This window comes from Carcharhinus amblyrhynchos, chromosome 5, assembly GCF_965287045.1.
Source record: "Carcharhinus amblyrhynchos chromosome 5, sCarAmb.v2.hapA, whole genome shotgun sequence".
NCBI classification, from domain to species: Eukaryota; Metazoa; Chordata; class Chondrichthyes; order Carcharhiniformes; family Carcharhinidae; genus Carcharhinus; species Carcharhinus amblyrhynchos.
This window is the reverse complement of record NC_137328.1, coordinates 85,359,188-85,379,255: the sequence shown is the minus strand read 5'-3', so window position 1 is coordinate 85,379,255 and position 20,068 is coordinate 85,359,188.

Sequence of the window (20,068 nt, the reverse complement as noted above, 5' to 3'; positions counted from 1 at the left end):
ATATGTCATCAATAACGATGGTTTTTTGGTCAACTAAATTAACTCTTGGCATATCATTCAACTGCTATTGGGGCGAACAATACATTCTTCATTACATATTCTTGTTCTGACATGCCTATATGCATGAGATTGAGCTGATCATGCTTACAGTGCAACATTACAGCCATGTCATATCAAAATCAGTGTCTGAGATTATAATGAGAACTCCAAAAAAATCAATTAGATATCTAATTAAGTAAGAACAGCCAACAAACTTCAAGAGACATTCCATAGCAGAACAGACCCATTTCCCTAACATATGCCCATTTATATTTTGGAGAACATAAGAAACATAAGAACATAAGAAATAGGAGCACGAGTAGGCCATCTGGCCCTTCGAGCCTGCCCCGCCATTCAATAAGATCATGGCTGATCTGTCGTGGCTCAGTTCCACATTCCCGCCCTCTCCCCATAACCCTTAATCCCCTCTCTTATCAAAAACCCATCAACCCGCGTCTTAAAAATATTTAGCGAGGTAGCCTCCACCACTTCAACGGGCAGAGAATTCCAGAGATTCACCACCCTTTGAGTGAAGAAGTTCTTCCTCAACTCCGTTCTAAACCGCCCCCCCCCCTTTATCTTGAGGCTGTGCCCCCTAGTCCTACTGTCCTTTCTGAGTGGGAAGAGTCTCTCCACCTCTATCCTATCCATCCCATTCATCATCTTATACGTCTCGATGAGATCTCCCCTCATTCTTCTAAATTCTAACGAGTACAAGCCTAATTTATTCAGCCTCTCCTCATAGCTCAACCCCCTCAACTCCGGCATCAGCCTAGTAAACCTCCTCTGCACTCTCTCCAAGGCCAAAATATCCTTGCGTAAGTACGGCGCCCAAAACTGCACACAGAAGAAACTTCCAAAGCACTGTCAACAATCGCGGAGTTCAGTGTGCAATCCAGTTTGCAACGTTAATGTAGGGTAGTGGGAGTTTTTCTTGCTGGTAGTATTGCTTTCTTTTTCACATCAAGATTATCCATCCAAAAATTGGGTGCTTGACAATTCAAGCATGTGGGCTCCGCGCAAAATTTCCCAACCCTTGCCATGACCAGTGATGTCCACTGTTGCCAATGAAGCCATAGGAACTCATTCCTCTGCTATCTACATAAAACCAGAAAATCCATTGACTATTTTTTCCACAAGAGAACACTTGTTTCTATACTTACTAATTTACCAATTTGGATAGTTTGCTTCAGAGGTCATTGGACCAGACAATTTAAAAGTTAGTCACAAAGTATCTGCTAAGAAATGACTTCACATAAATATAATCAGTGGAAGAACAGGTAATATGATGAAGAATGATACCCATCACTCCATCAGCCCTTCTGACCACTGAGAAGGACAACATGTTCATTGGGTTTATGCTGAGATTTTCACAACAGATTCATATGTTTCAGTAGCAGTTGCCAAGAACTCTTAAACACCTGATGACTTTATATATAATTGGAAAATGCAGATTGAGAACAGTACAGTCTCAGCTGCTATATAGGGAGATGGTTGTGCTATTCTTATTTGTTAACTTGTTCTGTCTTAATGAGGTAATGCTAACAGACACAAGTTTGTTTTTTTTTCTTTTTGGGTGCTGTGTCCCTTCAATTTCTTACATCCATGTACAACCCAAATCAACTTTCATGGCGCAACAATCATTTATCTGAATGTTAATTGTTCCAGTCTCACTGTTTTAAGAGCAAAGATTATACCCCATTTGCATTGATAGTCCAGATGCATTGAATAAATTGACTAGCTCCTCTGAAGAAATCACTAAAGGGACAGGATTAGTTGCTATCTTTTCTGACCACATGTGGATAGAGTCACTCATACGTCTTTTTCCTCACCAGCCCTTATTGTCCGTTGAAAAGATGTAATTGTCAGAAAATAGCTGACAACACACACTGATGTATTTATAGTGTTCTGTTGATATGGAATATGTTTTTTAATTTAATAAAGAAAGAATTCACAATTACATAGTGCTAGGAATTTAGGAAAGGATAGATCATTCAGAATGTATTTCCCATTTGTTCAAGGAATATGAGCTTCACTGGCTAGACAAGCATTTATTGTCAATCCCTAATTGTCCCTGAGAAAGTGGCGGTAAGCTACTTTCTTGAACTGCTGCAGTTCATGTGGTGTAGGTATACACACAGTGCTGTTAGGAAGGGAATTCCAGGATTTTGCCCAGCGACAATGAAGGAACGGTGATATAGATCCACGTCAAGGTGGTGAGTGGCCCATGTACCTGCTGTCCTTGCCCTTCTAGATAGTAGTGCTCATAGGTTTGTAAACTGCTGACTAAGGAACCTTGGTAAGTTCCTGCAGTGCATCTTGGAGATAATACCTGCTACTGCCACTGTATGTCAGTGGTGGAGAGGGTGAATGTTTGTGGATAGGGTGCCAATCAAGTTGGTTGCTTTATTCTGGATGGTGTGGTATTTTTTGAGTGTTGTTGGAGCTGCACCCATCCAGGCAAGAGGAGAGTATTCCTAGTAAATTTCAGGCAGGCTTTGGTGAGTCACTCGTTGTAAGATTCCTAGCCTCTGACCTGCTCTTATAGCCATAATATTTATATGGCTGGTCCAGTTCAGCTTCTGGTCAATGTAACCCCCAGGTTGTTGATTATGTTGATGATACATCCACAGCCTTTTGAAGATTCTAGATTCTACTACCCCATATGCGAATATTTGCTTTCCAATTTCACTATTGAATAGTCAAACTCTTACTTTAATATTATGTCCCAGTGTTCTTGATGTACCCACCAAATAAAATACTTTCTCTACTTTTCATATTATCAGAAAATCTCAGAATTCTCCAGTCATTGAAATTATTTTTGAAATGTCACTATTTTGAATTCTCTACCCCAGAGTGCAGTGGACGCTGGAACATTAAACAAATTTGAGGAGGAGATAGATAAGATTTTAATTAGTAGCGTGATGAATGGTTATAAGGGCAACGGGCAGAAAGGTGGAGATGAACACAAGATGAGATCAACCATGATGGTATTGAATGACAGAGCAGACTCGAGGGGCTAAATTGCCTACTCCTGCTCCTAGTTCTTATGATCTTGAGTTATGCTCTTCCTATCATTCAGTGCTACACTGAAGTGTCAATCTACATTACGTTCTCAACTCCCTGGATTAGGGTTTGGATTACCATTTGTTGACTCAGTTGTGACAATGATACCATTGGGAAAACTGTAAATCCATCCTTCGGGTGATATGTAAACCAAAGTTCCATCTACCTTTTATCATGTACTTAGAAATCACACAAAGCTATTTAAAGACAAGCAAAATTCTCCCCCAAAAATGATTGATCCCTCAATCCAGCCCCAGGACTAAATTTCTGGGGAACATAGTAACTTCTCTGGCCTAGACGTTTTCCTAGCTCCCTGCCCAATCTCCACGAATATCCTTCTACTGTTCAGTACACCTCATGTGTGCCTGCCTGCCAGTAGCCTTTGTGAATGATAAGCAGCATTTCCACCCTTATACAGCTAACACAGAATCAAAACGTAGGCCAAGATTATCCAGGTGCCAGTCTGTTTTCGGGTTTCCACACAATTCTCACAGGAGTTAGAATGGGTGTCTACTTAAATGCCAAGGTAATTTGGTCCTCATTTAATTTGCTGGAAACTTTGTTCTGAAGGACAATCACCTACTATTCTCAACTCCCTTCCCAAAACAGTATTAATAAATACACACAAACTGTGCATGATGAGATCCACTGATTAAGTGAAAATTTCACAGAATATTTTGAAACTTTATTATTGCGTCCTTCTAGAAGTCTTAGATTGACATTAATAAAGCCATAAAAACTCCTTGTTAATCATTTGTGGTGAAGATGGCCATGTTTATTATCTGTGCTGTTTGATCTGGTTTCGGTGTTTAGTAGGGTTCCGGTGATAAATAAAGGTGACTGCTCAGGCAATCTACATCCAGAAGGTTCTGATGCAAATAGGAAAGGATACCAAAGATATTGATATACCAAAGATATTGGATGAGTTACTGGCTTGGAATTTTCTCTGCTTCCTCTTTCTATCCCTCCAGCATGTTTTTGAGGGAGGCAGTATTGTTCTTCATTTGGTTGTGCCAGGTCCAGTGATCCTGGGTGAGCTTCTCCCAGGATTTGATGTTGATATTAAAACTCTAAAATGAAGACTTCAGAGTTTTCTTGTATTACCTCCTTTGACTAATTTAAGAGTGCAGCCTGAACTCCAGCTTTCTGTGGCCAAATTGGTTTACCAGGCTGATTCCTGGGATGGCTGCTCTGTCATATGAGGAGAGACCCAAGTCAGTTAGGATTATTTCTTGGGAGTTTAGAAAGATGAAAGGGGGAATCTCCGAGAAATTTACAAATTTCTAACAGGATTAGACAGATTGAGAAAGCATGCTCCTGATTGGTGGGGGAGTCATTACTGTGGTTCATAAGTTTTAAGTTTATTTACTAGTGTCACAAGAAGGCTTACGTTAACACTGCAATGAGGTTACTATGAAAATCCCCTAATCACCACACTCTGGCGCCTGTTCAGATACACTGAGGGAGAATTTGGCATGGCCAAAACACCGAACCAGCATGTCTTTCAGACTATGGGAGGAAATCAGAGCACCTGGAGCAAACTCACGCAGTAACGTGGAAAAAGTGCAGACTCCACACAGTGACCCAAGCCAGGAACCAAACCTGGTTCCCTGGTGCTGTGAGGCAGCAGTTCTAACCACTGTGCTGCCCCATAGTTTGAGGATAAGGGAAGGATAACCTTTTAGGACTGAGGTGAGGAGAAATTTCTTCACCAGAGAGTGGTGAATCTGTGGAATTCACTACCACAGAAAGTAGTTGAGGCCAAAATGTTGTATGATTTCAAAAAGAAATTAGACATAGTTCTTGGGGCTAAAGGGATATGGAGGAGAAGGGGAAATTGAGATACTGAACTTGATGATCAGTCATGATCAAAATGAATGCCAGAGCAGGCTCAACATGCCGAATAGCCTATTCCTGCTTCTAGTTTCTATACTTCTATGTAAAGGGAGTGTCAGGAATTCTGGCTACTTGACCAGACCAATCCAATTCAGTTGTGACTGTCTCAATATTATGTGGACACATGACATGCCTGCTTGGTTGAGCACGTCAGTGTCCAGTATTTTGTCCTGCTATCTGATCTTCAAAACTTTCAAAAGCGACTCAAGTGCAAGTGCTTGAGATTCTTGGAATTATGCTGCTACATGGTACAAATCTTGCATACAGAGAGTAGAGTGGGCACGACTTTTGCTCTCAACTTTCAGTTTGGTAGGCATACAAAAATTTAAATGAGGACAAAATTTGCATTTATCTTAAAAAGAAGTTATCTTCATGCCAAGTACAACACTTCCCAAACCCATGCCCACTACCACTTGGAAGGACAAGGGCAGCAGATGCATGGGAACACCACCACCTGGAAAGTTCCCTTCCAAGCCACATACCATCCTAACTTGGAACTATATAACTTTTCTACCACTGATGGTGGGTCAAAATCCTGGAACTACACCCCCACCCCCCACCCCCCACCCCCCCCTTAGCAATGGAGGTAACTACATTACATGGACCGCAGTGATTCAAGAAGGTTCATCACCTTATCAAGGGCAATTAAGGATGGGTAATAAATTGTGGCCTCACCCAGTCTCATGAAAGAATGAGAAAACAGCATTTGCGGAACAAACTAGCTGCAAGTTAATTTGAACACAAGAGTTGTGACCCAAGCCAAATTTAAGGCCCAAAATTTTCAAGTTGGGAGAATTTCAGTTATGAGAATGATTTGGAGAAGTTGGAACTGTTTTCTTTGGAGGGAAGAAAGCTAAGAGAGAACTTGATCAAGATCATGAGGCGGCTGAATAGAGTAGGTAAGGGGAAACTATTCCCACTAGTAAAAAGATTCAAGAATGAGAGGGCACAGATTTAAAGTAATTTGCAAAAGAAGCAAATGTGATGTGTGAAAATTTTTTTTCACACAAGTGGTTCAGGTCTAGTACGCATCACCTGGAAGTGTGGAGGCAGATTCAACTGAGGCATTCCAGAGGACATTAGATGATTACTTGAATAGAAACGATGTGCAGGGGTATGGGGAAAAGGCAGGGGAATGGCACTAAGCCATGATGCTTATTTGGAGAGCTGGTGTACAGACATGATGGAACAAATGGCCTCCTTCTGTACTATAACAATTCTGTGATTCAGTGATTTTGGATTAAAAAGACACAATACTTTGGAGGGAGAAATAATAGTTCAAATCTGAATCATGTCCTTCAAATGCTACAAAGAAACCTGCAGTTAAACAGTTCAGTTAAAGAGTTGATCTTGGTTGCAAGGTGACACGGTGGCACAGTGGTTAGCACCAGGGACCCAGATTCGATTCCCAACTTAGGTCACTGTCTGTGTGGGCTTTGCATGTTCTCCCTGTGTCTGTGTGGGTTTCTTATGGGTGCTCCAGTTTCCTCCCACAGTCCAAAGATGTGCACGTTAGGTGGATTGACTCTACCCCTTAGTGTCAGAGGACTAGCTAGGGTAAATGCACGGGATTACAGGGATAGGCCTGGGTGAGATTGTTGTCACTGCAGACTCCATGGGCTGAATTCTGTACTGTAGGATTTTATGATCCGATAAATCACATGCTCAGAATGCAGATTAGAAGGTTATTATAGAGTTATTAGGGAATTGGACCTTGGAGCCCATCAGTATGATTGTGGCTGGATACATAAATTAGACATCCCAAGGCATCGAGGGGGTGACGACTTTAGGCTGGTACTTGGAAAAGAGCAGGAGATTGGGAAAGAGACAGTTGTTCTGGGGCCAAATACTGCAAAGGCGGTCAGCCCTGGTAAACATTCCAGCACTGTGCTGAAGACTTGTGCTACAGAACCAGCCTTGCCCCGAGCCAAGTTGTTTCAGTACACTCAGCATTTAAATCTTATGGGCAAAGTGGAAAATTGCCCAGGTATGTTCAGTACACAGAAGGCAGGATAAAACCAACCTGGCCAATTTCCGCCCCTTCAACCTACTCTCAATTATCAGGAAAGCGGTGGACAGAATTATCAAATGACACCTGCACAGCAATGGCCTGCTCACTGACATTCAGCTTGTGTTTCACCGGGACCACTCAGCTCCTGACTATCTTGGTCCAAACATTGATAACAAATCTAAATTCAAGAAGTGATGCGAGAGCCACTGCCCTTGAATGAGTGTGCATCAAGACGTCCCAGGAAAACTGAAGTCAATGGGAATCAGAGAGATGAGTCTCCACTGAGTGCAATCATAGCTAGCATAAAGGAAGATGGTCATGGTTGTTGAAGATCAATCATCTCAGTCCCAGAATATAATTCCTTGGGGTAGTGTGCTAGGACCAACTATCTTCAGCTTGCTTCATCGATGTTCTTCTCTCCATCATAAAATCATAAGTGGGGATGTTTGCTGATGATTGTATAATGTTCAGCACCATTCACTGCTCCTCAGATACTGAAGCAGTCTAGGTCCACATGTGGCGAGACTTGGATAACATTCAGGCTTGGGCTGAAAAATGGCAAGTAACATTCATGCCACACAAGCGGTAGGCAATGACCATCCAGCAAGAATGAAGAGATCCTGTGTCATTCCACTAATATAACTTGCCAACCTTAAAATGAGCCTTTTATCCCTAGTCTCTGCTTCCTGTTAGCTAGCCAATCCTCTACCTACTACATTATGAGCTCTTATTTTTGAAGTAGCCTTTGATCTGGCACCTTATCAAATTCCTTTTGGAAATCCAAAAATACCATATCTATAGATTTCGCATTACCAATGTTGCTTGGTACTTCACCTAAGAACTCTACCAATTGAGATTATTGCCTAATTTGTGTTTCTTTTTTCAGAAAGGGTAAGTATTAATTTCTTCTTTTGGGGTCTTCATCAAATCTTCAACAAGAGTAATAGATGTCTAGACTTATATGAGGGATGTCACAGGCCCACAATTACACTTGTTGAAACAGCTGCATCTCAGGGAAAACATTGATTGACAACAAGGCTGTCTGATCTCTGCATTCAATTCCACAATGTTTACTTACACATGGCTAAGTGGTTTCAAGGGCTTGGTGTTTCTGTTAGTGATATTTCAAATGGTCTGGATGTTTGAAACTTCTATTTTTTTAACATATTGGAAAATAATGCATGAATTACTTTTAAAAAGCTGTTTTCATACATGTATAGAATTAATTGATTCTAAATAATATGTATTGGTTCAATGGGCATGCAAGTTCCGTACCTTGGCATAGGGGGCATGAGAAGCCATGGAGGGAATGGATGGAGGGATATAGCTTGGCAATGAGGGTATAAGGGGCTATGACTTAGGGCTATGGGGTCAAAGAGGGTGGGTGAAGGGCCATGAGGTAGCATGGATGGGGCATAAGAAGTGTATGGGATTGGGAGACTATTAGGAGTGAGGGCTGGAGGCACTTTCTGTTTTTACTGTAACTAGAACAAGGCACCACGTTGGGCCTTTTCATCAGCTAGCAGATCCTGTGGCTGCCTCGGACTGCCCCCTAGCAATGAAGATCCTGCCAGCCCCACAAGAACTGAAAACTATCCCCCCAAACAAGATAGCAAAGTTTCTCAAAGGGGATTGGCATCAGTCTAATCCCATGTTGTAACACTGCTAGAGCACTTATAGGAAAGTGTACAAAAAGTATTCACTGACATTTTCCATTGATTGTTATTTAGTAGTTGCTTTTCAATTAACGAGATCACAAACTATTTATATCCTGCAATTCAAAGTAGTTGTTACAATCATCAATAAGAAAATTTGGGAACATCAGTGAGATCTTCAAATTTTTCATCCAAGAAGATTGAATGCCCTGTTGGAAAAAAACAAAATCAAATCTGAGCCAAAGTATTTACTCATAACAAGTACTATACAGAAGATGCAAAACTGAAGTGCTACAGTGCCACCACTAACCAAAGAGTGTAATCACAACATGACAAGTTTACATAGCCAGTTTTCATTCTAAATCTGTGTGCAGGAGTATATAATAGAAACATTTGATAGAAGGGTGGCAAAACAAGTGGTAAAAAATGTGACAATAGGAATTAAGTTTTGAAGATGGGAAATATGTACAGATGTGAAACTTTAAACATAGGTGTTTGAAATTAGTAATTATGAGAAATGCCTGTCTGGTTTATAGTTCTGGGCTTGACTTGGGGGGTCTAATAACATATTCTAATTAATTTGTTAGTAAGAAGGAATGAAGGGGGGTGATGCTGGGAAACTTAAAATAACCGTCTGGTCAGAGAGAGGGGCTTATTAATGGCCATTCTTTGTAGGAAATAAATCTTTTGTTACATGTGCAAATTATGTTTCATGGTAAGTATGTTCAAATTTTCAGATTCGGGCAACAGAACTGGAAAACACCAAAAAATATCTGGAAAATTTTCAGTCAGCCATTCAACATGGGCAAGGAAATCCATGGCAGTGTGTAACCTTGACAGAGTATCCTAACTGCATGGATGAACCTAAAAAGAACGACAATTCTGTGAACTTGAGCATTCAATCTTCACATAATTTAAGAGATGCTGGGAACTTCCAGTCATCACTTACAGTTGGGAATGAGAAAGAACAACAGAAGGAAAAGAACACTTCACTCCTGGCACAACACAAATCCAGAGTGGTTTATTTGCCCAGAAGGAAGCAGTTGCAGAGAAAGCAGTACTGTACCTCGATACAATCACTTACGGACATGAAAGGAAGTTCACAAACAGAGGAGAAAAACAAGGGAATCCTACCTGTTTTAGGGCTCACTCAACATGCCTTGCAGAAGTTGCACTTGCCGAACAACTCGTCCAACTTGTGGTCACAATGTAACACCGAGGTAACTGTCGCTGAAGAGAATGAATGCAACAAACAATAAAAGTGAATTTTCTCAGGGTTTCTCCCACCTTGCAGCTGTAAATATGATGAAGGCCACATTAACACACGGAATCGGGGGCCGCGATTCTCCCAAAAGTGCTGAATTGGTGGGAGAACTGAGCTAAATCCTGACTGTTTTGTCTGTTCAGCTTTTCACCTGAATCTCCACACTCCGTGCATTGCAGAGGTCCCAGTCATGAATCTCATTAGACGGGGCCTATTCACACCAGAGTCTGGCAGTTCTGAAACTCTGCGCATGCACACTGGTCCTGATCTGTCAGACTCCCTATTTGACGGCCAGCCCAATCGCTGGCCGGCCCGGCACCCCAGAAATGCTGCCCCTCCAAACCCCCCATACCCCCCTCCCTGCCACGGCCCGATTGCAGCCCCCAGGACAATTCCTACAGCAGCCTTGACCTGCCCCCTCCCCCACCTGCCACCGTGTCCCAGAGCACCGCGATACACAGTCCACTCCCCTTAGCAGTGGTGATCCCCCTCATCCTGGCTGACGTTCCCCCCAGCTGACCCACCCCCAGGGTCAGACCCCATTCCCTGGAGGTAGCCCCACCCCTTCCCCCCAGCCCACCCCAATCATTGCCCTCCCTCTATCACAGACTGATACTGTCTGCAGAGTGGCAGCAGGACCCCCCACCCCAGCAATTGCCCCAAGGCCCCACCCACAGTAGGCCCCACTGCCTTGGCATTGCCCGATGCTGGTGGGCAGTGCTAAGGTGCTCCCTCGGCATGGACACTTTGCTGCTTGGGCAGGGCTAGGGGGCACAGGCTGGCACTGCCAGGGTGCCAATGCCCAGGGAGGCACCACACCCTGCCACCCAACCCCCTGGGGGCCCCGAGTGCCACCCCCTTCATTCTGGCAGTATCTCCCACTAGTTCCCTGAACTTGGGGAGCTAGTCTAACTCCGCCGAAATGAAGTACTCTTGGCGGGGTAGGAGATTCAATCGGGACATGAAATGTCCTGATAATGAACTAATATATATATTTAAAACATATTTTAAAAAGATTTAAATTACTTACCTGCCTTCCCGCCGGTTTCCAGCATGGTCTGACCGGCGACTGTTCACTGGCTCTGGGAGATGCGCATGCATTCCTGGTGCATACGCAAATTCCTGTTCAAGGCTGAAGATGCACATCTCCCACTGCAACTCGACAGAAAGTTGAAAGAACCACAGACAGGATTTCTGCCAGTATTAAGCAGTACAGCAGGGCAGACCCAAGATGAAATTCACCCCCTAAATTGGCCCCCGAACAATTGTTCCTGTACACTATAGGCCCAATTCACCATAATTGGCATGGGTGCCCACACCAGTGGGAAACAAGAGCGTTTCCAGCTGGCACTGGCAGCATCTGGAAATCCCACCTAATGGATGCAAATCCATGCAGCCTGCAAATAATGCTAGCCAGCCTGGCTTTTCAGAGAAGTGAAAAACATTTCTCTGAGATTGAATAAAAATAAAGGCTCTCAAAGGGTTGGAAGATATTTCAAAGACTCTGAACTTTCAAAAAGGCTCAGGAACTTCAAATAAAAGCTATGTGAACAGAATGGGATTGAGTGAACAGCTGTAGTGAAGGGACCTCCCCCAATGAAGGTAATGGCTGGCATTTTATGAGCCTTGCCATAGCAAGGTCATAAAATCCCGCCTGAGGCCAACGGAGAATTTCATTCTGTGAGTCGCACCCACACGTGGCGGTAAAATTCTGGCTAACATCTCTTTTCTATCAGAGGGCTTCATAGGTGTCTGCCTACACTAGCAGCTTCTGACAGAGAGGAAGTGAAATTCCTGGTGCAGAATGCAATGCTGCTGTGAATTAAAAGCCTTTCAGGTGTTTAGAGGGAAATGGAGATTAAACTCACAAGGCCACTTTTCACAGATGCCAGACAGGAATGAAGTTTTTGATCCTGGAGTTACATGAAATCTCCATGCCAGGGGTGATCTATGGTCTCATAACACCAGATTAAAGTCCAACCAGTTTACTTGATAGTAAACCCACAAGGTTTCAGAAACACTGTTCCTTCGTCAGGTGTGTGGAAGTTCTGATCAGAGAAGACTTTGATCAGAGACTTCAACCTGGTGTTGTGAGACTTCTTACTGTGTTTACCCCAGTCCAACATCGGCATCTCCACATCATGATCTTTGGCTTGCCAGGGCTAAAAAGAGCAGTCTAGCCACAGGATCCCCATCCCAGGGCACAGTACCAAGATCAACGGCTTGCCCCCAGCCCAAGATCACCAATCCCCAGGACCCTTGGGGAACCCTCCGTCTGGAGACTGGTAGCGGCAGAAGGCACATGAACACTGAACCCTCTTTGTTGTCCAACACGCCAAGTCCATGTTGGTCACACTTGTCACCAAAGCCTGCCCGGTGCACTTTCCACTGGGGAGGTGGGTGCATGGTGGGTGGCCACTGAATGGGCCACCCTGTTCACTAATTAATGCATTACGATTGGCTGGTTTGCATAATTTTCGGGTTCTCAGCTGGTCTGGGGACAGTGGAGTGGGTTGGGTGAATCCTGATTGCCTTCATGCAAGATCAAAATTCTGATTTTTAGCCAACAACCCATTCAGTGGGGGCTTAAGGATTCATGTGGACTGTCTGATGGGGCTGGAGAATCTCCCACCCCCTATATTTACTGAGGTTTTAAAATTGCCCAAAACTTGCGCAGCACTTCAAAGGAAACTGCATCCCCAATATCCCTGGACTGAATGCTAATATTTATAGCAAAAGCATGGCTACCACTATTCCAGAACTGACCCTATTCAGAGCATTTAATTCCCACAGGACCTGTAACAGCCTATGTCACTTTGTATTCCTCTCTGAAGGCCAGCCACTCCATCCAATTCTTGAGTTTCCTAACAGCTTAAGAAATTTGGACTGTGTCAATAGACCAATGCCATGGGTGGCACGGTGGCACAGTGGTTAGCATTGCTGCTTTACAGTGCCAGGGACCCAGGCTCGACTCCCAACTTGGATCATTGTCTGCGCAGAGTCTGCATGTTCCCCCCATGTATGCATGGGTTTCCTTCGGGTGCTCCAGTTTCCTCCCACACTCCGAAAGACGCGCTGGGCATGCTAAATTCTCCCTCAGTCTACCTAAACAGGCACAGGAATGTGTCGACTTAGGGATTTTCACATTAACCTCATTGCAGTGTTAATGTAAGCCTACTGGTGACACTATTAAATAAACTTTAAACTTTATAAGTAAATTGGAAAGTTTATCAAACCTGCAGCCAATTTCTGTGAACTTAGTTCATGCTCCTGACTTTGAATAATTTCATCTTCTTTGTTTCCCATGCTTCAATTAGCACATGTGCATCTTCCATGGTCAGGAGGTCAATCCACTTTGCCAGTGCCCCTTTTAACATGTCTCTTTATCAGAGACCCTCTCATGGGGAGTCCCTTGATTATTGCAGGTAGGGTCACCTCTGTAGGATTTAAATATGAAGAGCCTGGAATTTCTTGAGTGATCCAACAATAATTTAGCTCTATAAAATCTTTAAGTTAACAAACATTGAGACTTGTCCATCTTATAAAATGCATTTCTGCCTCCTTTGTTCCATTTCATTTTCCCCATGCTTCCCTGCTATGAGCAATAATGGGTGACAGACAAGTAGCTCTCGTTCCTCTCCCAATGCCTTGAGGAATGGAAACATAGCTGAGGTGATTTTCCTTCCTCCATGTGGGGAACCATGTCTTCGCTGCTCATTGCTTATCCCTGACACCAAAAGGGAGATCAGGAACTCATCTAATGGGACTTACAAGCACAAGGGTCACATCTGCCCATCCATGAAACCATACGTTATAGAAATAAAAATCTTTTTATTTAATATGAGTTTAAAGGCAGTGCATTTCCTCAGTGCTACATCAAATCTAGCAATTCTAGTCATTTTATATATTTTCTAAAAATATTTTTTGATGTAAGGAGTGCCTCTTGATTTATAGCAAATATAATATAGGATTTTGAATAGCAAGAAGCAAGTATTTTTTAAATGAACCAAAGGTCCATATAAGTCTCTGATGAATGTGTCAAAAACTTGTCCGGATATGAGTGGGTCTTTGCAGACACAGGCAAGTTTATATTTTAGTAATTACAATTCTTATTAACTGTCAGAGCAAATATTACTTCAATTGTTTTCTGAAACTTTGGTTCAGTTTATTTGCTTTGAAGCAAATTTTATATTGTTCTGCCCTAGAGCTATGGCTTCCAATGTGTGACACCCAAAGGTTTATAGGTATCTCTGGTACATAGGTGCAGGTACAAGACATCTCAATGCAAAGTAACCTCCTTTCTTGTCCTGATGTTTAAAGAACTAAAAGTGGACAGTCCTTAAATTGCTCGAGGTAGAACATCATAAATAATTATGATACCCCTTGTGAAAGACAGGAGTGTCTAACTTTCAAATGTGAATTGACTAATGCAGCACAAAATACACCTGTTCCATAGAAATGGAAATTGCTGCATTAATATCAAATCTCAAAACGATTACTGACAACTTTACTTCACATCTTTGCTAAATTTTAAAATATACGATTCTATCAACTCATGCTGCTCATCACAAAAAGACCTAAAGCCTGTACATCAGTGAGACACTGAAATTCTTAAAGGATGTGAAATATTCCAGCTTTAATTTGCAACACAAAAAAACCACATTTGCAGTCAATGGGTGAAAAATCTAGCTCTATGTGAGGAGTGAATTAAAGCCAAAAATTTAATGTCTGACCCTGGTGTAGTGATTTATGATATCAGCTAAATTGGCTCAATTAGATCATAGCTGAGATCAAAACTATGGCTGAAACCATAGGATATGAAGACCAACGAAAGAAAATCCTGAAAACCTTGTAATAAAATGAAAAATAACTACTTCAGTCGCCATAAACCAAAGGCCCTAATTATAAATGAACAGATTCACAGGATATAATCCTCAACCCATTAATTAAAAAAATCCCAAAATCCCATGTGATTAAAAACTTATTCAGTCGCTGTAAGGCAATGGTCTTGATTATATCATTGCTGCTCACTGCATGGTGTCCATTACTCTGTAGTGGTAGTTTTACAAGTGTGTGTTGCCAGCAGGAAGTCTTGCCTGCCAGCAACACATACTGGAAATTCATGACCGGTTTTCTGTTAACAGCAATGCAAACAAGTGTTTTTGTTTAGGTAACATGTTGTTATTTAAAACAAAATAGTACACTGATACACTGACACATTTGTATTTTGTTTTGTATTCTAGAGATATGGTAAAGAAATACATTGTCCCAAAAGTGCTTCAGATGGATCCCTGCCCATCTTTTCTCGTAGTTCACTTCACTCAAGAACTGGTGGAGATTTCCTATATACAAGAAACAAATCCGGAGTGCAATCCATAAGCGTGCATAAAGGAAGGCCCAGGACGACCCCTCACCTCTCACCTTTGACCTGTGACACTGGCACTCAATTCATTTTGGACTTGAAATCAACAGAAAAGATAGCTAGCCGCCCTGTGTGCAAACAACCCATTTATTCTTCAGGAACAGCTTGGAAAGATGTATCCAAGTCGCCTGACCCTGTGTTGTCACAGAAGCATCTGAACCTTAACTCATCCTGCAGTTAAACTCTGGACCAGCACATGTATAACCTTTGACTTTGTAAATGCTGGATTTTAACCTTATTAAAATATGTTGCCTCTTTCATCTTTTATAAGCTTCGGAGCCAAGATCTCAATTAAATTTAAAAAATGGAAATTTTTGTCTTGTGTAAATTTAAAGTTTTTGATTTCAGTCACCCTCTAATGATTTAGAAAATGCTGGCAACCACAAATTTATGAAGCAATTACTTTTAATTATTGACAGTGGCAGGCTTTCTCAAATAAGTTTTCATTTTGCAATGTTAATGGAAACAAAAAATATATACTTTCTTTGAGCATTTAGCATTGTCTCTTTTGAACTAGATTACTCTTAGTTAATTAGAGCTATACACAGATATCCCAATAATTGGGGTAACACAGGCATGATTGGTAAACAACATTACACATGTTTATAAATCCAAAATAACATCCCCAGTTGCATCTTGGAACCTCCAACGTAAAGGGGGGCTGGCTTCAAGGATAGAATTTTAATGGAGCTTCAGCAATGCAGTTTGGAGTCGACTTTTATTTGCAGAAAGCTTTTACCTGGTGCTTTGTGGTGCCTGCAGTACAGTGAGGTTGAAGTAATTGATCTGTGGACCTCCATAGACAAGGAACTACGGCAGTGTTGAAAACAATGAAGATTCCTGAAATTCTACAGAGTCACGGGGATAAAGTGAAATTCTTCTTTTCTTATTAACTTCTTAATGCATAACCAAAGTAAAATACACCACAAGCTTGGATGAGGATTACTACACGTTGCGTTTTACATGTAGCAAATTCCTGCATTTTGTGGTGCTTATCAGTAGACGGCACATTGAATCCAGGTAGGTTAAAAAAAATGATCATTTTGAGCTAGACAATTAAATCTTATGCAAAAGCCAGGTGTGCCATGACTGAGATGATTAAACGTGTGTGTCTTGTTAACAAAAACTCAGTGTGTTAATCTAGCATTGCCCATCATGAATGGTTTAACGATGACTATTGCAGGAAGTTCACACTGAGACAATCTACAACAAAAATGAGTAAAGAAGAGAAGTAACTAAATATGGAGACATTCTGTACCTAAGTTTTCTTCTTTGGCAAATAAATAATTATTTGTAATTGAAATGAATTGTATGCTTAAAAATGTATATTGCAAACAAACCAAGACCTTAATTTATAATTTGTTCTGCTATAGGCATTCAATTGTTGTGAGGAATTGCAACATGGTCTGATAATTGTGAGGTGAAACAAACCTGTTCTGGAATTCACTTTGCAGATGTCCAGTGAGTCAATCAAGTAATCTGTAATCACAAACTCTTGACAGAAAATGAGCGAATAATGGACTCTGATAAAATGGTGGGATTTTCTGGTGTGCTTGTTCCATGTGGTGAATGCCATCTGTAATTGTCATGTCCTGTTGACTTTGTTCTTTATTTGAGTAGGGAAATTAAGCAAAATACTGTTACTCTCAACCAGGAAACCTACACACAAGGAGGATTAGAAATGTTGGAAAGAGGTTTGAGTTAAGCAGATAGGACTTACTAAAAGGCTGGGGAAGTCCTTGAACCAATACCAAGGGATATCTTCAGCATATGGATAGTAAGCTGGCAGAGCAGATTGCCTACCCATTGCAGAATTCATCTTACTTTCAGGTGGGCACCCCAACAGACAAGTGGTCCGCTGTCCAAGCAGGACAAATAAAATCTTACTCCAAGTATTTTAATGCTCCAACTATTATAACTAACCCTTCAATTAAAAGTGTAAGTCATGTGTACAATAGTCCAGCACCTCAAACAGTTCAAATTTCAGCATTAAGTGAAGCTTGACTATCTAAATCACAAAGCTATTTATCACTAGTATTTGCTGAGCTGCATTGATTCAGTTTCACCAGCTTGGAACTGCTCAGATGGGGTGTGGTTCAGAAACACATTTACCCCACTGGGGTGTGGGGGTAGCAGGGAGTGGCAGAGGCACCTTGACATGATTACTGAGATGTGCTCATTGTGTACCTTCATCACTTATTTGGCAGATGACCAAGATTTTATACAAGATGCATCTTACTGCTGGGCAGTTGATTAAATATACATGATTACACTTTTGTTGCATGTTAGTTCTTTATGTATGCCCTTACTAAACTGTTAACTCTATTCCTGTGTTGTTAAAAAAAGTTATCAAATGTCATGTGAACAATAGTGCACATATTATGCGAACATATTTATTGATTTGTGTATAAGACTAATTTACAACACATAAATGCTTTTTGATGTCAACTGGTTATTATTCTGTACCTATTCAGCAAGACCCACTAGAAAGAAAGAACTTACATTTACATAATGCCTTCTGTAGTCTCAATACCCTATGTTCCTGAAAATGTTGGGTCAATTTTCTTGCTGCAGAAATTAGTGAAGAATGAATTTAATTAATTTAACTTTCACAAACATCAGAAGTATGTATTATTTAACAACCATACACAAAATGATGCCATCTTGATTTTCCTTCACTTATAACTGCAATATGGTCTCAGATCTCTTACTTGATGCTCCAGAAGTCCAAGAACCCTATTATAATGTGGCATTATATGGCATTATATTATGTTAGCCCACAGCCAGAATGATCGTAGCTAAAAAATAATGAAAAGCCAAGATAAAAATACAACTTGAGTATTGAAATCTCACCTTTACCATGTAACAATCATGCTTAGTTTGACAGATAGCAATCTTTCTCATTCTCACTTTTTATTGCTTTTATGCCTGTGTTACTTTACTCTCTTCATTTGCTTAGGCCCTCCTAACTGCCCACCCCCCCACCTTCCCCCTCCACCCCCACCTCGGAGAGTGATTAATGTCTTGGTGTCTGATAGTAGTAATTCTGAGCTGGCTGCCAGGGAGAAAGCAAGAATAGCTTAGGGTGATTTGTCCTCTGATTTTCTTTTTACATTCCATTTGGGGAAACAACTCATCAAATGTCCAGTATCTTCCTTTTACAGCAAACATGAGATCAGGATCTCTGTGTATGAGGAATTACAGAGAGAAAACGATCCTACTGGTCTGCGAAACATTGCAATGGCGGAGTAGTGGACTCTCCTACATCTCTCCTGCTCTGCCCTAGAACAGTGAGGTTGATCACAAATTATATTTTCTTTCATAAAACCTGTGAGATGTAAATTTTTGAGGACCTGTTGGTGTACTAATTCTTAAATGCAATTAAGATAATAGAGGTATTCTGGTTTTTTTCTTAATTATGTGATTATAAATAAAAATGCATTCTTCAAATGAAAATACACCTATGAAAAGCAAACGTAAAATAATATGTACTGAAATGGAATTCATATGTGTAAGTCATAATTTCATATCAACCTTTTCCTTTAAATGTCAATGCAAATAAAAATATGTCTTTAACGTTCTTGAATATATGTCTTTATTGGTTTCATATGATAACCTTTCTGGAGAGTGCAAAAGAATTTATTGCACATCTGTTCTATATTTTCTTTTTTATTAGGAAAAAGGGGATGAAACAAGTCCTCCCTCCCCCCTCCACCACCCCACAACTACCACGACCATCGCTGCCTTCCCTTTCCAGTACAGATGCATCATGCATTATTAGAGGTGGGGCATACCTGCAAAGGATTTATTGATTATTTCATAAACTATACTGAAATGACTTCGGTAGGGAAAATGAGTTAAACCTAGAGGTCCAAAGGTGTAAGAGAAAATATGAAAAGTTCATGCCAATGTTGAAGTCATGCAGTGCAGTTTGCAATAACTAAAGGACAAAGCCCACATCTTTAATTCAGTAGTGGCTAGTAAATAAGTGGAATGAAAATCAAACCGCTTTGGTTTATTGGTACACATGTGTGGAATTGTAGATCAGCTGGCTTTTATTTTGTGGGGTTGGGTCAGCCACTCTTTTTTAAATGTCTTTTTTACCCGATATTTAACTGTTCTCTCTCTCCTGTATAAGCTCTGCATCATTGCCTGGCTAACGGCTTCAGTACATTATCTGTCCAAAGTCCATGATCAGTGTCCAGTATGGCAGGATGCCTTGTACTTTGATATTGCTAAAATTGTTTGTGGTGGAAAAGTGCCTGGCACCTGCTAACTATCTCTACTAGATAGCATAGCTATGACTAGCAACACATGTTTGGAGCTGTGGTTAGGAATGGGCAGCCTTGATACTCACAGTGGCTGAAGATCAATGCATATTTCCACCAAAATGTATTTTTTTGCACACATACCACAGATTGGCATAAGGTATGTAAGAGGCTTCATGAAAATGACAGACAGATAATGTTATGACCCAAAAAGAAACCTGTAATGGATATCAGTTTCTTCTGGCCATTAGGGACTTCTAACAACTCTTGATAGCAAACATCCCCTGTCTAAATAGGGAAAGATTTTCACTCAAGACTTTTAATTGATTTTACTTGGTTTCAGGTCTCATGAGCGTCACAAACATTAAGTTATTTGTTTATCCTGCAAAAATCACACTGACCAGTGTTCCAAACATTGGGTTCTGAATCTCAGGCGTGCCGAGCAGA